Here is a 22,783-nt window from a genome sequence, read left to right on the forward strand (position 1 = left end):
TGTCAGATGGCAATCGCCGAGGAGGCGGAGAAAGGGAGCCACGGGGAGGGCGGCGGGGGGCGGGGAGCGAGCGCAGGGAGTCGGAGGAGAGCAGACACCTCGCCCAAAAAAAAAAAAAAAAAAAAGGAATGAAAAGACTAGGGCAAATGATTGATTTCTTGTTGGAATCACCAGTAAGCTTGTATTATTAGCATTATTGTTTTTCCCAACATAAATTGCAGGAAATTTTCTATACTGTCCTTGGGGAAAAACAAGAAGTGGGGGGAGGGGAGAGGACGTGTAAAATCTTTCCCACACTAAAGAACTAGAAGGACCGGACTCTCGGCGAGCGATCCAGGAGAAAGTGAGAATCATCCTGAACTTCGGGAAATCTGCTGCCGCTGTTACTGCTACTGAAGCTATTGCGGCTTCTGCTTTCAGAGTTGAAAGCAGAATAAATAACTGTTTTCTTCCTTGACTTTAGGTGTAATGCCAATGTTTTCTGCCATCCTTGTAACATATTAGTTGGTCTATTCTCACCAAGTAGTGATGATCACCCTTGATTCCCAGGTCCGGGAAAGCTTGGGCATTTGACATCCAAGACCTTCTGCCTTCCCTGAGGTCGGCTGTCACCTTCCGGCCTCCCCCACCGCTGCCCCCGTCGCCTCCTGCTGCAGCTCAGCCTGCCTGCAATTTCACTCACTCGCTTAAACCCACGACCTCCCGGGTCACAAGAAGGAGGAGGTGGGGGAGAAATGCCCCCACACCTCTTAAAAAATACATTGTTGAAATTTGCTTTAATTACAGGATTTACCAAAGAAGTGGGCATGCAGAAATGGGGACCTCTTAAAGGAGCTAGCTGTGTTCAAGGTATGAATCAATCCCAAATATGTATGGATTTTCTCTTGGTACAACCTCCTTGCATTAAACAATTTTGTTCAGTGCCTTCCATGAGCTATTTATGTCCCCATTAATATCTGTTGCAAATCCTGTCAGACACCATAAAAGAAAATTACAATCTTTTTGTCTCTGTGCTGCAACGATACATCCTTGATGTTCAAGTTAAAGGAAAGAGAAAAGAATGTCAGGTCCTGGGCGAGAGTTTGGCAGAGTAGGGGAAGGAAGACAACTGAGAAGGCTCAGTTATACCTGTTGTCATTTATTGTCAAAACTAAGACTGGGGATGTGAATGAACAAATAGCAAGGGTCAACCCCAAAGGGTATTATCCATCAATGGCTTGCAGGAAATTAAAATTCGAAAGATTCACCCTGCCAAGGATACCCATCACTTCTCTTTCTCCAGAGCTGTGTAATTCCAGGGGCATTTAGCTGTAAGATACAGGTCCCTGGAGAATCAAGCTACAGGTCCCAAGGGAGACAGATGTGTAATGTTGAAATGTGAGGAAGGGAAGTAGGGAAGTGGAGGAGGGTAAAGGAAGGAATTACACAGAGTAGGAGTAAAACAGCTTCCAAAAGAGAAGGCTCTGGTGCCCAAACACATGGGCACAAGAGAACTCTATCATCCCCTCTGGACTAAAGAGGCAAGTTGGGGGTTCGGGGTGTTTCCAGTCCTTCTACAATTTCTATTGCCCTGTACATACAGGTGTTGTGCTTATACATTCGGCTGGTGCAAAAGCACCAGGCACTTCAGCACTCTGAATGTAGATGCCCAGGGTCTGTGATTGTGAGTTCACTGGCTTCCCTCAGTTTAGATGAAGGAGTGCCTTCCCTGCGACCAGTAAATGTCCTCGGTGGAAAAAGAGAAATGGGGGTTGAGTGCTTTCACCAAAGGGAGTAAAATCTCTAGGGAGAGAAACGCACTAGACTGGCCGGCAAGAAGTTCATAGAAACTGCTTCTGATCAGTTTAAGGGACTCTCTGGGGGCCTTCACCTAGGCCAGAGGACAGAAGGGCAGCCCGGAGGATCAAGCCCCTCTCAGCTATCAGAACCTAAAGGTCCTTGGCCTTCAGGAGGGGAGGTGGAGTCCACTAAGGACCGAAGAGCGCCCTGGACAGGAGGAGGTTCTGCCTGGGACGTTTCATTTCACCTTCTCACTCCGGGGGGATGGGGGGGCTGAAAAAAAAATAAAAGCAGTTACCACCTTCCCCTCCACTTTTCTACTTGATTCCTTTCATCTCATCCCCAGGGGGTCTATATCTGGGTCCCACTGCAGAGAGGAGGTTAAGAGGAGGGACGGGGAATTTCCTAGGAAATGAAGGTACCATGGAATCAAACCCAAGATTAAATACAAGACCCACACGTGAAGCTGCGGTGGTTGTTTCGGCTGAGAAATTATAAACCACGTGGCGGGCCAGGGGGTGGGATGGGGGCTGTGAGGAGAACTGGGTGGGATATGGAAAACTAAAGAAAATCAAAGCTGATGTCCCCAACTTCAAAGATCTCCGTCGTTGAAGCTTTTCTAGAGGGTATGGGGTGGGGGGAGTGAGGCGAGGCTGTAGCACCCTCCCCTTCTGGTTTTTAAAATCCCTGGGGTCGCGGTCGCTTCAGCGAAAGGGTCTTTTGCCAGGTCTTTACAAGAGTTTCCGGACACGAGCGAATCCAACACATTCTAACCGAAATACTAAACACAAACTCCTCTGTGCCCTCGGGCGAAAGCATTGTGAAAAGATAAGGCATCATTCTTGTTGTTGTTGTTGAACAAAAGTATTCACAAAATCGTCACTTTTATTTTCAAACCTGAAAGCTGGGTTTCTTTTCTTTTTCTTTCTTTTTTCTTTTTCTTCCTTCCTTCCTTCCTTCCTTTCTTTCTTTCTTTCTTTCTTTCTTTCTTTCTTTCTTTCTTTCTCTCTCTCTCTCTCTCTCTCTCTTCTTTCTTTCTTTCTTTCTTTCTTTCTTTCTTTCTTTCTTTCTTTCTTTTTTATCATGTGCTTTCTGCCCTATGTGAGTGTTAATAAAAGAACGAATGTGCTAGTTCAAGTGTGTTTAACCTGATGGAGCAAACGCCCAGCAGCAGCGGACTGCGCTCACCGCCTGCAGCGCGGGAACCCCTGCGCGCCAAGCCCGGTGGGTTCCCACTCCCAAGTGCCTGGACCCCGTCAGTTCCACCTGTCCCAAGTCTCAGCCGTGAGACCCAAGCAGGTGACTTTCTGTTCAGCGGCCCCTGGGGTTCCCGACACCCTTTGACGTCCCGTCTAAGCTGTCGCTGGCGCAAGAGAAAAGAGGCCTCCAACAAGTTGGCGGAGCTGCCCTCGCTGCCCGCCCCCGCACCGTCCGCCTTTCCCTCTCCTGGTGCAATTCGTTTCCTTAAGGGGCAGTAACATGGGTCCCACGTTTTCTTGCGTTTCCTCCCACGGAAGCGGGCATCCTGGAAGCAATGCGTCCTTGGAAAGTCGATGAGTTTACGGGCTGTTTGGATTTACTTGTTTTACTACTGTCATTTTTTTTCTTTCGGATTTTTTTTCTTTTTTTAAAAGCAGAAGCGGAGAACTCGAGATGGGAGTTGGAAGAAAGATGGGTCGTTGAAGAAGAGAACAGGACAAGTATACCTTTTTTTCCAACTATATTTCTCTAATTAATGCTAGAAACAGCAAAGAACCGATTTTCAATACATTAAATGCAACAGGAAATTTTCCTTTCCTCGCACTATGATTGAACCAGCCCCACAGTATCTTTGGAAGAAAGTTTGAATTCTTTAAGGAGGTATTTCTTGGCCTATTGTCTTTGTGCAGTGAACTTTACATCTTGCTATTCAATCACAACCTATATTCTCTTGGCTACCAGCAAGATTAATTTAATCATTGTAATGCAATTATTAATACTGTTTACCCAACGCGGGGTTTCAGTTTGGCTGTTAAGAAATTAAACTCTCGCTGGGTGACCAGAGCTAGGCAGGGGTTTCTTCATGTTGAAATGAAACAGTCCTCTTTATTTAGTCTCAGAGCTCTAGCTTTCGGCCATCGGCTCAATTAGCCAAAATGGAAACAATTTTCATTCATTGCAATAACTCACTGTTCTAGAGATCGCTTTCAAAATATACACTTTATTATTATACGCTGACCTCGGTGGCGTGGAGTGGCAATAAAAGAAAGAGGCAGGGAGATCTATCTAGCCCCCTTGGGCTATAATTATTAGAAATTAATTGGGTTCAGGACCCTGGGTAGTCTAGCTAAATTAATAGCTTGTCTAGTGGTTTAAATCCGAATTTTTTGTCCACGGGAGAGAAAGAGAGTCACAGACATGAAATGCAGACCCAAGGGACGCCTGAGTTTACTTGCAAGACACTCATCTATTAAACAGTGTCCAGAATACATTTGAGTTGGGGAGAGGGGGCTGGAGTAGGAGGGGGCGGGAGCCAGAAGAAAGAAAGGAGCGAGATGGGGAGGGCGGCTACGAGTGAGCTAAAAGGTCTCGAGTTGATTTTATTCGATTTTTCTAGTGTGCATTGTTTTCGGGAGGGGTTGCATTTAGGGGTTAAAATAAAAAATAAAGATCCCGTGTACTCGGAGCTGTCGTGCCGGAGTAAAAGTGAAAAGGGAGCCTTAGGCAAAAGGAAATTACTGCGAGCCCGCGTGACCTTTCAGGGAGGTAATCAATCAAGTGATCAACAGGGATATTTATCATCGCTATATAGGACTACTTCGCCCTGCACTGGCGGGGGTGGGGAGGCGAGAGGAGGGTGGAGACGCGCGCGCGCGCACACACACACACACACACACACACACGAGTCACAAAAGTTTGGACAAACCCGATAAGCCTCGAGACAGAGAACGTAGGCTTTAATAAATGTTAAGACTGTCCCTTTAGCCTGTGAAAAAACACACACTCATACACCCACGCAGGGGGAAACGCGCACATCCCCGCTGCAGTGGCTGCGTGAAGGTGTTAACTTGAAACCGTCCGCTGCGCTTTGCCCTGAAAGGGAAGCTCGCGGTGAAATGAGCGCTTCAAGCGCGGACGAGGAGACTGTGCGGGGCTGCGCCGGGCCGGCGAGGCGCGGGGCTAGCTTGGTTTCCGTGACCTGCCGGGGAAGGGGCGCAGCCCGCCGCGGGGGGCGCGGGGCGGCGGGATGCCCCTCTCCGCGGCGCGCGGACGCCGGGTCAAAGCATCCAGGCAGCCTCCTCTTCCTGCGAAATCCTCGCGCTGCCCCAGGGGCGCGGCAGGAGAGAGGCGCGCTCGGGGCCAGCCCGCTCCGGCGAGCACGCGCTGCGGGGCTTCGGCGGCCGCGCGTTTTCTGCCCGGTTACCTTCTCTACCTTGTAAAACTCGCCGGTTTGTAAATTGCGTTTTCTGTCCCGTATTTCTTAGCAAATCGTTAGGTTTTACAATCCTGCTCCCACCCTCTGGTCGATCAACACCCCCTCCCCAACTTCAGAAGGGTATGTACGGGAAGACGGGGAGCGAGGTGGCTGACTTTCAATAATAATGATAATGATATTAAATAGTCGACTTAAAATCTAGGCCCCCGAGGCCCTCTCCCAGCTCGGGGATTATAATCAGCAGTTCTTTCGAGAGAAGGTCCGGCTGATTACTGGCCCTCGAGGCTGGGAACTGTTTTCCGACGGGTTTATGAAACACAGGTTGGGGTGATGCGCGCCACCTCCCAGGTGGCAAGCCGCAGCTCCCGCGGTGTGGGAATGTGTGGCCGCGCCAGGGCCGCGCTGGTTGGCACCAGATGCGGAGCTCGCGCTCCCCCGCCCGTCGCTCCCGCCGCCCTCTCGGGCTCGGAAAGGCCTCGTCCCGCACAGCCTTAGTCTGCGGCGCCCCCGCCTGGCTTCCCCGGCCGCCGCAGCTCCGGGTGCGCCCGCGGCGTAGGTCTCCAGCTGTGCACAGTAGCAGCCAGGGCGTGGGGGTGGGAAACAGCTGGAGCGCCCCGGGGAAGCGTGTGTTGAGGTGGAAAGAAACCCAGCAAGGAGGATTACGAGGCGATCAACTCCTGGAGCTGCTACTGGTTTAGGATCAGGAGGAGCAGCTTCGGGGGGGCACGAATCTCCGCCGGTGGGAACAGGAGCTCCGGAGAGAAACCAGAGTGCTGGTGTGCGATGCCCGGAAAAGTCTGGACCTCCTTGGGTCCCTTCTACTGAACAAAGACTATGACAGAGAAGTGCTCCTCAAAGTTAAATGTGCATGTAACCCCCTGGGGATCTTGTTTAAAAGCGGATTCTGATTCAGTAAGTCTAGAGTGAGACCTAAGCAGTCTGCATTCCTAACACGCTCCCAGGTGAAGTGGATTCTCCTCCAAGTGTGGCCCGCAACCAGCCACATCAAGCATTACCTGGACTTCAGGAGAAAAAAAAAAGAATCTCATGTGCCAACCCAGACTGACTAAATCAGAATCAGCATTTCAACAGGTGGTTCGCTTGAACATTGAAGTTGGAGAAGCACTGCTGTAGAATGTGCCTGGCTGGGTTTTCTTTCTCCTGTCTTGGAACATGACACCTCCATGATAACCTCATTTTAAATCGTGCTTTCTGCCTTGGTCACGGGAAAGGATGGAGTGAATGAACCTATCCCGTTAAAAGCTACAACTCCTCTGGCCCCCGTCTGCCACCAGTGAGGCCGTCCAGGACCTGGTCTGATTGACAGCCTCCTCCAATTCCCTCTCACCCCCCTGTATTTTGCTGTCAAGTGTATGACATGTATTTCTCCCTCCTTAGATTAGAGTTCTTTGTTTACACGTCTTCCTTCCCCTCTCAGCTGTAGGCTTCTTGAAGGAGACCATGCCTATATTCTCTAAGCTTTGTTTTCTCACTACAGCATGGAGTCATTCCTTTCCCCTTGGGATTAGTGTATAAAAAATGTTTTGTGAACTGTAAGGCTGAAGCAACTGTTAGCCTCTTTTTCTCAACTCCCCCTTCCATAGACTAACACAATGCTTTACATCACTAGGCACTTAGTCTGTTGTTGTCTCTCTCTGGAAGGTGCTTGAACTCACACATCCGATATCCTGAACCAAGAATTTAGCCAAATTTGAAGCTCTTTGTATAAACGCTTGAGTTCTAGTTTTCTCTTCTATAGAATTCTCTAGAGAAAGAGTTCTTAATCTGGGAAAAAAAGAATTCAGAAGATTGTGTGACATCTTCATATTCTAATTTTGTGACTAAGAGAGTTGGTCCTGAAGCCTGGAAATCTCCGCATTCTAAGTGCTCAGTAGCTGAAGACTGAGATGTTTAAGGGTTAAAAACTAGATTTTGTAAAATAAAATTAAGTGAGCCCTTTTCAGGGTCTGCAAAAAAGACAAATACCACCAAAGATCCTGGAACTCTTTTGGAAGCCATGGTTGCCAATGTTAGGGAAAGATGGCAGTATTCAGATTTGGGGGCTGTTATAAGTTAGACAAACTCTGAGAGAGCAAAATAGAGTTCCAAGACCTTAAGAATCAAACCTTTGGAGGTTCAAATCCCAGTCCTACCTTTACCAGCTCTGTAACATTAGACAAGTTACTGAATGTCTCTGAGTCCCCATTTTCTCCTCTGTATGACGGGGATAATTATGTATATCTTACAAAATTATTGCAAAGATTAAAGATAATATATACAGGGGCTTCCCTGGCGGCACAGTGTTTAAGAATCCGCCTGCCAGTGCAGGGGACATGGGTTCAAGCCCCGGTCCGGGAAGATCCCACATGCCACAGAGCGACTAAGCCTGTGCGCCACAACTACTGAGCCCGCATGCTACAACTACTGAAGCCCTCGCGCCTAGACCCTGTGCTCCACAACAAGAGAAGCCACCACAATGAGAAGCCCACGCACCGCAACAAAGAGTAGCCTCCACTCACAGCAACTAGAGAAAGCCCGCACAGAGCAACAAAGACCCAACACAGCCAAAAATAAATAAATTTTTTTAAAAATTATGAAAAAAAGTTAATGTATACAAAGTGCTTAGTATTTAGTGCTGGCTACATAGTAGAAATTTAACAAATGGAGCTATTTAGAGCTCCAAGCTCTAACATTTGTAATTCGGCACAATGAAAAGGCTTATAACGTGTGTGTGTGTGTGTGTGTGTGTGTGTGTGTGTGTGTGTGTGTCAGGGATCTTGGACACTGCCCTTCCCTTTCCCATCTGTAATGAGATTTTTTTTTTCTTTTCTCAGCAGACTGTCCCCTCAAATAGCTGAAGCCTGAGACATTTGATATATGTAAAACTGGCTGCTGCAACTAGATCTTAACACTGCAGTTTGAACAGGTACCAATGTGTGTGTGTGGCTGGATTTTTAGCTACATATTTTCAAGGGATTCTTGTGTACTTGCGCCTGCTCTCTATATGAATCAGGGTTATACCCAGCTCATCCCAAACAAACAGAGTCCTGACCATGTCCCAGACAGCCTGAGGCAACAGGACCTGGGCCACATGATGAGGGCCCCTGAGAGTCACTGACAGAAACATTGCTTCTCCCTTAGCCATGTGATTGCAAGTCTTTCAGGACAATACATACAAAGTCATCATTTGAAGATGTCTAGTGTGTCTATGTTACCATAGTCTCTCCCTGTGAGATGGAAGCCACACAGATAATTCAAATAGAGAGTGGCTTTTAATGGGATTAGTAAGTGCTTTCTCTTTTCTAAAAAAGTTTTTTGTTTACTTGATTTTTTTGTTTGTTTAGTGTTTTTAAATTTTGGTTTTCATGAATCTAGCTGTTACCCTTACTTTCAATACATGAAACTATTGATTGAGTCTAGATCCCTGCCAGGAAATAAAAGATCTGTGAAATTTACACATGCAGTACTTTAAAATTCTTTACTCAAACAAATGATTATGGTTGACGAGAAAATATAGACATCATCAAAGTACATTAATTTACTTTATGTATTAATGTACTTTTAAACTTATAGATAGAGCAGATTTTCCACATCTTTTTAAAGCACAAACTATAGGACCCATGCTGAAACAGCTTATAAAGGAGACTGCCTTGCAACAAGATCCTCGGTACTCAGTAACTTAACTCCCTTGACTTGGGTCCAAGGCAGTCCTGGTTACCCTCAAACTCAGCTATAGAGTGAACTCCTTTAGCCATGACAGAGTGTGATACAGGTGTGCCCTGCTTTATGAAAAGCCACATCACAATGTGATTATTCGCTCCATGCTATTTTATTAAATAATGAGGTCCCATGGGACATTTAAAATATGACTTGACTTACAAAAATTTGATTTATACTCACTTTTCCCAGAAACATACCTATGGAGGTAAAGCTCTATTTTTTTAAGCGATGATGCATGTTCTTTAGCAAATGTTTTATAAGCAGTCCATGTTCAAAGGTGAAGACAAGGAAGCATACCACAGTTCTGAGACTAGGAAAGAAAGAACTTCTGTATAGAAAGTCAATTGTACACAGAAGAAGCTAGAAACTGATCTGTTTAATTATCTATTTTGAGGCCTCATGTAGATGTACTGGAAGTCTGACACATGATAGGATTTGGTCTTGAAATGTTTCAGAAAATACAATGCTCTTGTACTGGGTTTTAACAGAAAAATTTCCAAATCAACTCTATAAACACTCTTGAAAATACTTCTCAAAACTGGGGAAGAATTTTCTGTTGCATAGAGAAACTGAAGGATAATTCTAAAATTGGTCTGAGCTTATTCCCATTTAGGAGTAATAGTCTATGGGTTAAAATATTACCATCCATCTCATATCCATGTTTTCACCTAACTAGTTGGCATTGAACTCAAATTCTGAAACTGGGTACATTGAACACATCAGGACATTTAGCATTGTTAAGGGCTCTGGAAGACATCTATTGTAGCTGCTATGAATGCACCAATGCAGAGAAGCCAAGATGGTAAATACTATTTTGATGCATTTTTTTCTGTTGTGTTATGTTATGCTGAGATTTTCACAACAGTTGTGTTGAAATCTCTACAGAAGCAACAATCATGCAGGTTTCTTCACCACACAATCTGGTGCCTGGTGCCTCTTGTGTCCCTCCCCCATCACCCCATCCCCGGAAGGGACAACATGTAGTCATGGAGCATGGGCTCCTTAGCCCCAGGGACCACCTTTCCTAATCCGCCCTACACACCACTGCCTGATTAATCTTCCTATAGCACAGTTCTGAAAATATCATTCTACTACTCATAATCTTCAAGATCCCTTAGTTATTATTTTCGAGATAAAGCCCCAAATTTTGCCTTTCATTCAAAGGTATTCTACATAGAGGAAACAGCAAGAGAGATGGGAAAACATGAGGTATGCACCAGAAGTGTTAAGAATTTTATTCTGCCCGAGTTATGGGATTCAAGAAGAGAACTTTACAGGTTTGGAAAGATAGGTTGGGCATGTGCCATGGAGGGCTTTTAATGAAAAGCAAAAATTGGAGGCTTTGTCTTGAAAATAATTGAATGATCTTGAAGATTCTGATTAAGGGGGTGGCATTATCAAAATTGTGCCTTAGGAAGATTAAGCAGGCAGTGGTATGGGAGAGATTACACTTCCTCTTCACATGTTCTGTCTACCTATCTTTTGAGATCCAAGACAAACATCACCTCCTCCAGTAAACTGTTGATAAAGTTCTCTGAACTGAAAGCAATCTCTTCCCATCACCAACCTCCTTTGGCACCCTTTCCTTACATGTTGGTTTTGCCTGTACCTCTATGATCTCTCTTAATACACTGTAAATTCCTTGAGGGGTATTTGTATCCAACTCTTCTTGTCCTCCATTGTTAAAGTACATCTTGCTAAGAACTAGTGGCCCTTTCTAAATGTAATGATTTTTGTTTTTCAACAATTTTAGAAAAAGTTCAGCAATTACTATTTTAAATACTGCCACTCCTTCAGTCTCTCAACTTGTTCTTTCTTGTTCTCTGATTAGACACTTTTGTGCTATCTTCCATGTTTCTTTGCCTCACTTTCTTAAATTCTCTTTATCTCTCTGTGCTTAATTCTGAATAATTTCCTCAGTTCTATATTCAAGTTCTTTAATTCTCTCTTTAGCTGTGTCTAATTAGCTATTTAACCTGTCGTTATTTTTTTCCATCTCAATTATCTTTTAAATTTCTGTAATTTCTCTCCAAATATGTGCCCATTATCTTTTCACACTGCCTTGTTGTCTTCTTATTTTCGATCTCAAGGTTAAGTTTTTAAACATTTTAAGTATAATTTCTTTTATCTGAAGTTTCTAGAGATCTAATACTGCTGTTTGTTGTATCTACTCACCTTTGCTCAGATAAATTGTTTTCCTATATTTTAGAACTTTAGATTGTTAGTTCACCTTCAACAAGACTTCATCTGTGGGAATCATGTTTAAAATTACTTGAAGTCTTATCTTTCCAGAGATAAGACTGTTTATATTTGCTTTATCAGATACCCCAGGGATATAATCAATTTTCAAATTTATTTACCAGTCTGGGGTTTTCCAAACCATGGAGGAAGTGTAATTAGAACCAGAGACATAAGTGATAGTGGGCCTGTTGGGAAGAATTGTCAGGGGAGACTTTTTTCTTTTAAACCCAGAGGCAAGATGAGATAGAAACTTCCTTGATTTTCTAGACCAGACTTTCACTGGTGGTATAACTCTCTGAGACTCAGCTTCACGTACAGGTATCAGTTGTAACTCCCCAACTTATGTTGGATAGAACTTTATGTCCTGATTCCATGAAGGTTTTGAAACTTAAGCCCTGAGTTCTCAAAGTTATTGGCTCCCCATCCCCCAACACAGACTGCCAGGATTTTATTCACTCTTATGTTCAGCCCCAAGGATTTCCCTTCCTTTCTTTCAAGAACATTTATTAGTTATTAAGCCAAAAGCTTCAGTGATTTAGGAAGGGAGGGATTGCAGAATATTTAGTCCATAAAAATACTGGAATGTCTAGACTTGAAAATATTTGTGGTGGTTTGCTGTTAGTGAATTTTAGTTTTAAAATCTTTTCTCGAATTCTTCTTTTCAAAAGAAATTTCTGGGTCCGCAAACAAATGTAGAACCAAAACATCACTTATAATTAGAATCACAAAAACAGCCTTTACACATGTTTTTGATCAGTCTAAAATCTCTCTTACCACCTTCTTCATCTGGCCATCGAAATCATGTTCACCCTTCAAATGTCATCTCAGATTCAGCCTTCTTTCCTAATGCTTTCATAATTATAGTAATAATAATTACAAAACAGTAACAACCATTTCTTAAGTGATTACTCTGTGTTAAGCAGTACACTGACTCTTTGCATATGTCACCTTACTTTTCTAAAAATCCCTATGACATTTTTAACCTCATTGTTCAGGTGAAGACACTGATGTTCCTAAAAGTTAAGTGACTTGTTCAAGGTGACCTAGCTAGTATTAGGTTGAACCACATGAAATTGCTGATACTCAACTGTTTTTTAGCCCACAGCGCCCCCCGCCCAAAAAAGCATTTTTACATGGTTCAATCTAAGAAAGGGGGAAGGTAGGATTCAAATTCAGGTCTGGCTAATTTCTAATTTCATTTTATTCCCCCTGGACAGCACAGCCTCTCTACTATGCTAATTACTCCTTCCTCTCGGCTACTGCAGCTCTCATACCATCTGTCTTGATTCACTTTCCTTACTTGACCTTCAGTTACAATAATGTACATTCATCTGTCTTCTCCAGTGAATGTAAACTCCTTAAGGGCTGTGCCTTGGCTTTCTATCACCAGTGCTTAGCATAGTACTTGGTATATTACAAGTCTTCAATATTTTTTTATTTAATAAACTAAATAGGTATTCAAGCATTGGTCCGTATTTGTGTGCAGTTGATGTGCTTCTGAGCTTTTCCCTTTCTCTCATTTTCTCATAGAGGAAGTTTTAAAATATTGTCCCCAATTTTTTGACACTCTTTCCATCAAGAGGTGGTGTCTGTGTCTCCTTTCCATGAACCTAGGCAGGCCTGTGACTGCTTCAACCAACAGAGGAGAACAGAAGTGCGTTCCAAGGCTGAACTATAACAGCCCATACAGCATCCGCCCAGGTGTCTTGGAACATTTGCTCTCTGAAAGCTCCCAGTTGGGTGCTCTACCTCAGAATCCAGTGGCCACACTGTGAGAAACACAATCCACATAGGTTCTCCGCCCAACAGTCCCAGCTGAGATAAGCCTTTGACTTACCCCAGCCCAGGTGCCAGGCAAGTGAGTGAGTAAGTCCCCAGATGATTCCAGCCCCCAGCTGTTTGAGTCACCTCCAGGCATTTGGGTCTTACCAGCTGAGGTCCAGATACTGTGAAACAGAGACAAGCCATCTCTCTCCATCCCACCTGAATTCCTGACCCACACACTCTGTGAACATAATAAAATAATTATTACTCCACACCACTACATTTGGGGTGGTTTGTTGTACAGCAGTAAATAACTAGAGCATTGCCTTCATCTGGCTTGTCAGCTAAGAATAGCTGTAGCCTGGTCAGTTCTGAACCCTCCAGCAGTTGGGCTGTAGTAAGGGAGTTCCTTTCCCCCAATAAGAAGGGTCTCCCATGTCCAGAATCAAAAGTGTACTTTGTGTCTGCATATTCATATATAATTATATATATATATATATATATATATATATATATATATATATATATATATATATATATATATATATATATAATTATCTGGCTATAGATTTTTTTTTTTTTAGTTATTAAAACCTGGTCCCACCCATCCTAAAACAAAATAAAACATCAATCTGAACTTTTAAGATATCAGCACTTCTCATCGCTGCTTTATTTACAATAGCCAAGATATGGAAACAACTTAAGTGCCCATCAACAGGTGAATGGATAAAGAAGATGTGATATATATAGTGGAATACTACTCAGCCATAAAGTAAAAAGTTGAAATCTTACGATTTGCGACAACATGGATAGACCTTGAGAGTATTATGCTTACTGAAATAAATCAGATGGAAAAAGACAAATAACGCATGATTTCACTCAAATTTAGAATATAAAAAAAACAAACAAAATAAATGAACAAACTAAACCAAACAAAAGCAAACACTTAGATACAGAGAACAGGGTAGTGGTTACCAGAAGGGATGGGGCAGGAAGAGTGCAAAATGGGTAAAGGGGATCAACTTTATGGTGAGGGATGGAAACTAAATTTTTGGTGGTGAACACACTGTAGTGTATACAGAAGTAGAAATATAATGTACACAAGAAACTTATATAATGTTATAAACCTATGTTACCATAATAAAAAATAAATAATTTTTTTTTAAAACTGGAAAACAGAAAGTGTGCTTCAACTGGATTTTGGCTTTCGGACATGTTTTGGGCATTTGGCTCTCACCCTGTGTCTTGAGTCTGTCTTACTGACCTTCTGTCCTGGCCCAGGCCCGAACCCAACCTGGTTGGCTGAGAGAAGTGACCTCCCAACTCATCGTTGCCACTCCCCTTTCTTGGGGCTGGACCTTGCCTCTGCCATCCCTCATATGGACTCTGATAGGCCAACCTAACCTACGCCAGCCAAGCCACTCACCAGAAGCTGAGCCCTGTTGCTGCCTGGAAGCCCTGGTGCCCATTCTACCTTCTGGTTCAGGACCACTCAAGGACAGATTCCAGTCCAGGCCACCAGCCAAGCTTTGCCTTCGTGGACTTGGTAATTTGGATTCTGGCCCCTTCTTAGAAGGGGATAGCTCTTTCCTCAAACCCAGCCATTTTACCCAATATGTCCCTTCTCCTTACCAGTTCTTAGGGAACATCAAGGCTAGACCCACCCTGTTAATTGCAATTAGTATCGCTCAGATCTTTACCTACAGAGACACACCTACAGAGATACGCAGGCAGAGTGAGCAATGTCAGGCAGTGGTCACTAGAGGGCAGTTGGCTCTCCAGGCAATCCCAGAGGCTGAGGCATCCAGAACTCCTGGGGCAGCTGTGCTGGAGTTTCTGGCATCCGGTCCCATGCATCATGTTGAGAAGCAAGCAGGGATAGCCACATGCTTTGCTAGGTTAGTCCTGTGCTGTAGGAGGACATTTCTTCTAGTTGTTATATAAAGCATCCAAGCCTGCTTCCCTGGTCCTCCCAGAGATAGATAAACTGCCTACTATCTTTCTTTTCTTTTTTTAATTGAAGCGTAGTTGATTTATGTTAGTTTCAGGTATACAGCATAGTAATTTGATATTTTTATAGAATATACTTTATACATACTTATTATAAAATATTGACTATATTCTCTGTGTTGTACATTACATCCTTGTAACTTATATTTTACCTAGTAATTTGCACCTCTTAACCCTCTTCCCCTATCTTTCACTTACCCCTACCTCTCTCCCCTCTGGTAACCACTAGCTTGTTCTCTGTATCTGTGAGTCTCCTTCTGTTTTGTTATATTTGTTCATTTGTTTAATTTTTAGATTCCACATAAAGTGAAAACATATGATATTTGTCTTTCTCTGTCTGACATTTCATTTAGCCTAATACCCTCCAGGTCCATCCATGTGTTCGCAAATGGCAAAGTTTCATTCTTTTTTATGGCTGAGTAATATCTACATCTTCTTTATCCATTCATCTGTTGATAGACACTTAGGTTGTGATTAATATTCAGAAATCTGTTGCAATCCTATACACTAATAATGAACTATCAGAAAGAGAAAACAAGAAAACAATCCCATTCACAATCGAATCAAAAAGAGTAAAATACCTAGGAATAAATTTAACCAAGGAAGTGAAAGCCCTGTACTCCGAAAACTATAAGACATTGATGAAGGAAATTGAAGATAATACAAATAAATGGAAAGATATCCCACATTCATGGACTGGAAGAATTAGTATTGTTAATCTGTTCATACTACCTAAACCAATGTATAGATTTAATACTATCTTTCTATAAAAGTTTTTTTGCTTAAATTAGCCAGAGTGGATTATTTTGTCTGGAATTAAGAATATACAATTCACCATCTTCCAACTTCTTGTGATCTTTGAATCATTCAGAAAATCCTAGAGGGACTTCCCTGGTGGCGCAGTGGTTAAGAATCCGCCTGCCAATGCAGGGGACACAGGTTCAATCCCTGGTCCGGGAAGATCCCACATGCTGAGGAGCAACTAAGCCCATGGGCCACAACTACTGAAGCCTGCACACCTAGAGCCCGTGTCCGCAAAAAGAGAAGCCACCGCAATGAGAAGTCCGCGCACCGCAACGAAGAATAGCCCCCACTCACTGCAACTAGAGAAAGTCCGCACCGAGCACCGAAGACCCAACACAGCCAAAAATAAATAAATTTATAAAAAAAAATCCTAGAGCCATAGATTGTTTATTTAATTTTTGTTTGTAGATCCTGACAGAGAGTACTATTAGTATTAAAGATCTACCATGACCCCTACTGTAGTAGTAAAAAATTAGCAAGTACCATGCAGTAATGTTAAAAACAATGACCAACCAATCAGATATGACATACTCATATTTACTTTCACTAAAAGCTTTAATGTTAATATTGATAATGTTAAATAATAAAAGTATCATTATTGATAATGAAAGGCTTTAACTGTTAAAAAACAAATTTATGATTTACTTTAAAAGTTTCATCTTTGTTTCCCTTTTGACATTTCCATTTGGGGAGAAATGTTTTATCAGGGATGTATTTTACAGTAATACACGTATGTAATTTTTGTTTGGAGGGGGTTTGTTTTGTTTTGTTTTGTTTTTGGCTGCACCATGCAGTTTGCAGGGATCTTAGTTCCCCCACCAGGGTTGCAACCTCGGCAGTGAAAACTCAGAGCCCTAACCACTGGACTGCCAGGGAATTCCCAATTTTTGAATGCTTATTTTGGAAGTACATGGCAAAATATTTTTACTGATTAGTATGCATGATAAAAAAAATTTGCAAACCACTGCAGTGAATTTAACGTATTCCTTCTTTTTTCTTTTTTTTTTTGCTTTTGCCTTTTGTTTTTGATAAAATTTGTTTTCATTTTTTAAAATTGAAGTATAGTTGATTTACAAAGTGATTCAGATTCTTTTTCATTATAGGTTATTACAAGATATTGAATATAGTTGCCTGTGCTATACAGTAGGTCCTTGTTGTTTATCTATTTTATATATAGTAGTGTATATATGTTAATCACAAACTCCTAATTTATCCCTCCCCCCACCTCAATGTATTCATTCTTAAAGAGACCTTAAAAAATATCTAATCTAGTAGTTTATGAAATGTTTTGGTGGCAGAAATCTTTCACTGAAGAAAGCCCCAATACCTAAAACAAACAATATTCTTGATAGAGTTCCCCATCTGCTCCTTTCCTGAAGGGGTCAGAAAAGCACTATTTGCAGACCATTGATATGCTAGACCTCTCTCTTTTTACAGATTCGGAAACCGAGGTCCAGAAAGGAAATGTCTTGGCCAAGATGACTTTTCTATTTGATGACTGAACTGGAGCTCAACCTACATTTCCTGAATCTCTTTTTGGCCAAAAGTCTTTCCACCACATTACATTATTTCATTGAAATGCTAGATTTGAGAGAGTTTCGTGACACTTTCTAATTTGTGTTTCTTTTATGGTTCTGAAATGTTACGAGATGTTTGCCAGAGTCCTGGGAGTATCTGAGAAGCTGGAGGGAAGTGCTGAAGAGCTTCACCCACCACACAGCCCTCACTTGCACTTCCTTGCAAGGCTTATCATATAAAAAACATTTTTAATAAGTTCACGGTGCATTTTGTTTCTGCTTCTTTTTGCCTGTTGGCTTTAGTCAAAAGAATCTGGATTGGAAACTCAGCCAAACACTTTCAAAGGATCTGATCACAGTCACACTGTCATCAGATAGAAACACAGCATCACCCAAACTTCTGGGTCTCTTGTTCACACATGATTCTAACTAGCAAAGGAATAAGCTGTAGTAACTACAAGCAAATATCTCTGAACTTCACTGAGATTGATAACAATGGTAATAAAATTAGTCTTTTCCATGACGAACACTACCAGTAAGTCAACTGTTAAAATGGGATAGTTGTAAGAGTAACCAATGCATTAGCTCTTGTCAATGAGATTCCTTTTGGCAGTAATGTATTCTGGGGGATTAAGTTAAACCAAATGTTTGTAACAAGGAAAATGTAGTCATGTTAACAGTTAGGATTATCATCTTGGTGAATATTTACTGTAGTTACATTCAGATTTACTCTTTATCCCTCTGGACACTGTTTGATCACTTTCATCTCTTTCTGATAAATTCCATTTTAGATTAAAACCAACAGAAAGCATCCTTTCACATTTTAAAAGCCTTGTCATTTATTTTCTTTTAAAATGTTGATGATTTTTTTTTTCCCTTTCAGCTGCTGCTCACCCTGCCACCTGCACAGTGCCGGGGGTAAGCAGTGAAAGCCCTGATTGAGAAAGTTCTGTAAGTTCTTTGGCCACATTTGACTTTACTTGGTGCTCATAACTTTCAGGCCGAGCCATAGGTAAACACTACATGCACCTTTCCTGATTTCCCTTTGATTTTCACATCTGTTTCCTGCCGCTTGGTTACTTCATGGCCGCACAGGTAAGAGGCCCAGTGTTGACTCTGTAACCTAGGCGCTAATCTCTCTGGTTCCTGTGCTTAGAGGGAGCCTGTGCAGAAAGGTCCATCCACACATGACCTCACATGCAGCTAGCCTTCTGCTGTCTCCTGATGTGACCCTGGACAACTCCTGGGTACAGAATTCCACAGGACGAGGAACTAAAGTTGTGTATCACAAAAGCACTTTGTTATTTACAGGACTGTTTCTGAAATTGTTCTGTCATAATATTTTTCTTGATTAGTATTTTTAAAATTCTTTTTATCTCATTAGGCCATAAGTGACACCTTGCTGTGTTTTTAATCCATAGAATGGGTGGAGGAGGGTGATAGGGAATTTGCACTTTGGGTGGCTTTGCTGTTATTTCCTTTTATCACTTTTGACCATATACACACAGGGTGACATTTATTCCTCCACTTCGAAAGAGAGGAGAGAGGCCACATGAACCACCTGAGAACACCTGTGACCCGGATGCGTTGAGAGGCCCTCCCAGAGCTGTGCCATGCTGGTGGGCATGACCTTCACTCTCTCAGGCCACCATGCCACAGTGAGCTCGGAGAGCCCTGGGACAAATGTTTGCAACAATAGCAATGCCCTCATGTTAACAGTTGGGATTATTGTCCCAGTTAATATTTCCTGTACTTACATTCAAATTTACCCTTTTGGACACTGTTTGTTCAGGAGAGGAGGAAACCCTTGTTCATCCCCAGGTCACTCCAAGGCCACCATACAACCACCAATTGTTCAGTGGTCCACTCCTTCCACTAACCACTTGGGCCTCAAGCGTGAACTGATGGTCCGTCTTCCTGTGACACGGTGGTTCTTAACCAGAATTGCACCTAAATCACCTATGAAGCTCTTTGGGAATTCCCTGGCAGTCCAGTGGTTAGGACTCCGAGGTTCCACTACAGGGGCCCGGGTTCGATCCCTGATCGGGGATCTAAGATCCTGAAAGCCAAGAGGCACGACCAAAAAACAAACAAACAAACAAACAAAACAAGTAAATCACCTATGAAGCTCTTTTAGAACTGTTGCTAAAGTTCGAATCCCAAACAACTAAATGAGAACATTTAGAAGTGGGGCACGAACAACCTTATGTGTTAATAGCTCCCCAGATGATCTCATCTTACTTACTCAAGTACCCTCTTCACAGTAAGCCTTTGACCTCATGGAGATCTTTGATCCATTGGCCAGATTGCTTTTTCACGATTCATCATTTGGTCATGTCCTGGTACCCAGGTTCCCATAGTTCATAATTTTAATTCTGTGCCAACACTCAGTCTCTCCCCACTGTTATATTCCCCTGGTGATGTCCCCTAACACCATTAAACTCACTGCCACAGCTACTCCACATCTGGACCAGACCTCCAGAAGATTCCTAGGGAAAAACACGTAACCAACCACGTTGGTTGTTTTAACTTTAACTCCATGATCACAAATCTGATTTGGACACACTGCACAGCTCAAAAACCATTATGTTTTCAGATTTTCAGTTTACCTCACCTACACCTATTCTTTCCCCCAAATCTCCTGTATCCCCTTCCCCTTCCCATCATTCTTGACTGATGACATTGCCTCATAATTCATTGGGAAAATACAGATATCAGAGGGAATTCTTCATTTTCCTACCGCCAAATCTATAAAACCATCCACATCTACATTCACACTCTTTGCCCTCCCTCTACTGGCTGTGGATGAAGTGTTCCTGCTCCTATCAAAGTTCAGGCCTCCCTGTTTGCTCTTGATCTCTCCTCCTCTTGCCTTTTGAGGGACTTCATTCTTTCCTTCAGAGGAATGCATTGTCAGCTTCTTCCCACAGTTTACAAATATGCTTCAGTATTTTGCATCTTAAAACAAACCTTCCTTAACTCCACATTGATCTTGGCTATCACACCACATCTCTGCTTCTCTTCACTTTAAAACTTCTTTAAACGAGTTCTCTTTAGTGTCTCTCCCCACTTCCTCAATACTCCAGTGAAAGCATGATTATCAAATCCAGCTTCACTTTCCAAAACTTTCTGAGATATCTAAAAGGAACCTCAAACTTAATACGTCCACAAATTTTTTCCCTAACTCCACAAAATAATCCAATCTTTCTCCAGTCTTCCCATTTCATTCAGTGACAACATCATCCACTCAGTTCAAGCCTTGATTCTTCCCTTTCTCTCAACCCTATGCATAATTCATCAATGTCTTGTTGGTTGTCCTTCCAAAATACACCTGAATCCATTCACTTCTCTCCATTTCCTACCACTCCAGTCCAATCACCATCATTCTTCACTGGGACTTGGCCAACAGCCTCCGGACGGTCCCCCATTTCCACTCTTACCTCACAACATCTATTTTCTATACCACTTATTTGTCTTTTAAAAACATAGATGAGGTCAGGTCATGTCCAACAGCTTCCTGCTTAGAATAAATTCTCTTTCCTAAGGCCTGTCTGATCCGGCCCTTGCCTCCTCATCAAACCTCATCTCAGATCACTCCCCTCACCCACTCCTACCTTTGCTCCAGCACTGGGGACTACTGTACATTCCCTCATCACTCTGTACTCCAGAATAATCTCAAAGTCTTCACTTCTGGGTCTGCCTCAAAGGTTTACCTCCTAGAACTTCTGTTGTCCAGCTCCTTCTTAGCTCAGCTCAAAAGTCACTTCGTCTCCCTGAACATTCGTTCTAAAACAGCCACCATCCAACCCATCACTTTTTATTACGTTACTAGGTTTTCTTTCTTTCATGGCACTTCTTCAACAAATGAAGTTATTTCATTCTTCAATAGTCAACAGTTGACATCTCAAGAGTAGGTAGAGCTGCTTTTAAAGATAATCTCCAGGGATTAGTTCAATAAGGAAAAGCCTTTGGGTAAGATAAATTCTGAGGACATCTAAAAACAATACCTCACCTTTAAGGGTAGTGCGTAGGTTGCACAGGTAAGTATTATTGGCTTTCTCGAATGTCTTTTGGAGAAGTTTGGAATTTTGTGAGTATAATCACTAATTCAGCTCTAGCTCTAACATCTGGGCTCTTTGACTAAATCACATGGCCCAAAGAATGTTGGATAATATATTCTATGTTCCTCTATCTCAACAAAAAGCCACCAACTCAGGGGACTTCTTTCTTCTTTTTGCAAATGTTCAATCTGTCATCATCCATGACTTGGAGTGATTTTAGTGATGATCTAAGTACTCTGGTCCTTACTTCTCAAAGTGTAAAAGCCCTTCTACAGTTAACTTAAGAGGTGACTATTTTTCCACTAAACTTCTTTTTAAGAAAAGGACATTAATTATGCCTCCTTCTGAGTGATAACACTACCTGTGCTTTCAGAAACTAACTGGGAGATACCCATTTTGAATTCTTTGATACTCTTGACGAATGAGAAATATACATGTATAATTCTCCTTTACTGTCTATGGGAGTTAACACATGTCTTATGGAATAAAGTTCTCTTCCTTGCTATAATTATAGCTGGGTTTCAGAGGGTTTTGTTTTGTTTTTTTTCCTTTTGACTTCAGAAATTTTGGAATCAGTGTTCAGCCAACAGTAATTACTACTCATTACAATAATCATCACCATCAGCCTGATCGGTCCCCTGGGGCACGAGTCAGGGACTAAGGAAATGCATTTTTATCTAGGAGGATGATGAATTTTACCTGAGGCCCAGGGCGGCCTCTCAAGGAGCCAAATTTGATGACTGACACTGGCAGCTGTTAATATACTGAATTCCTAAGTCAGAATTATTGTTTTAAGTATTTTCTGAGTGAAACCATATTCAAAGGAATCTGAAATTTCAATCTCATGTTGAAAAGTCTTTGCAGGTCTTGTATATGAAATGGAAACAAGAAAAATGTGGGGAAAAAAATGTTAGAAGCAACATGAAGCCAGGAAGGTAATTTCAGCAGTAACCCATATTACAGAGAAGTGGAGACCAACCTCTGCTTCTCGGTTTGGGGGTTCCCTTTAAAATAACATGCACTAGAATGGCTGGGGAGAAAGGTAAATGCTGGAGTGAGAGCAGACACCATTAGTGGTTTACAGAATAAAACCAAAAAATCTCAGGATTAAAATGGACCTGAGACTTGAATCCCATTTTTAAGCATTAGAGTGAACCTTTACTATGTACTAAGCACTAGGTATATTCAGGGTTCAGAAGTAAGGGCTTAGGCTCTATCTTCGAGGATGCAATTCTATCAGGATGGCATTTAGCTACATCCAAATAAAAAATCTATTCACAGTGGCTAAACTAAAGAGGGTTGTATCCCTCCAAAGTTAGATCCCGAGATGGGCAATTCAGAGTCATCCAGGTTCTAGCTCCAAATATCCCTACCATCGCTAACATAGGGCTGGTCATTCAAGGCTGCCAGGTAGCAGCTTTACCTCAAGCCTCATGCCTCCTGCCAGGATGAAGGAAGAAGAATGGAGAGGA

This window comes from Eschrichtius robustus, chromosome 6, assembly GCF_028021215.1.
Source record: "Eschrichtius robustus isolate mEscRob2 chromosome 6, mEscRob2.pri, whole genome shotgun sequence".
Classification (NCBI taxonomy): Eukaryota; Metazoa; Chordata; class Mammalia; order Artiodactyla; family Eschrichtiidae; genus Eschrichtius; species Eschrichtius robustus.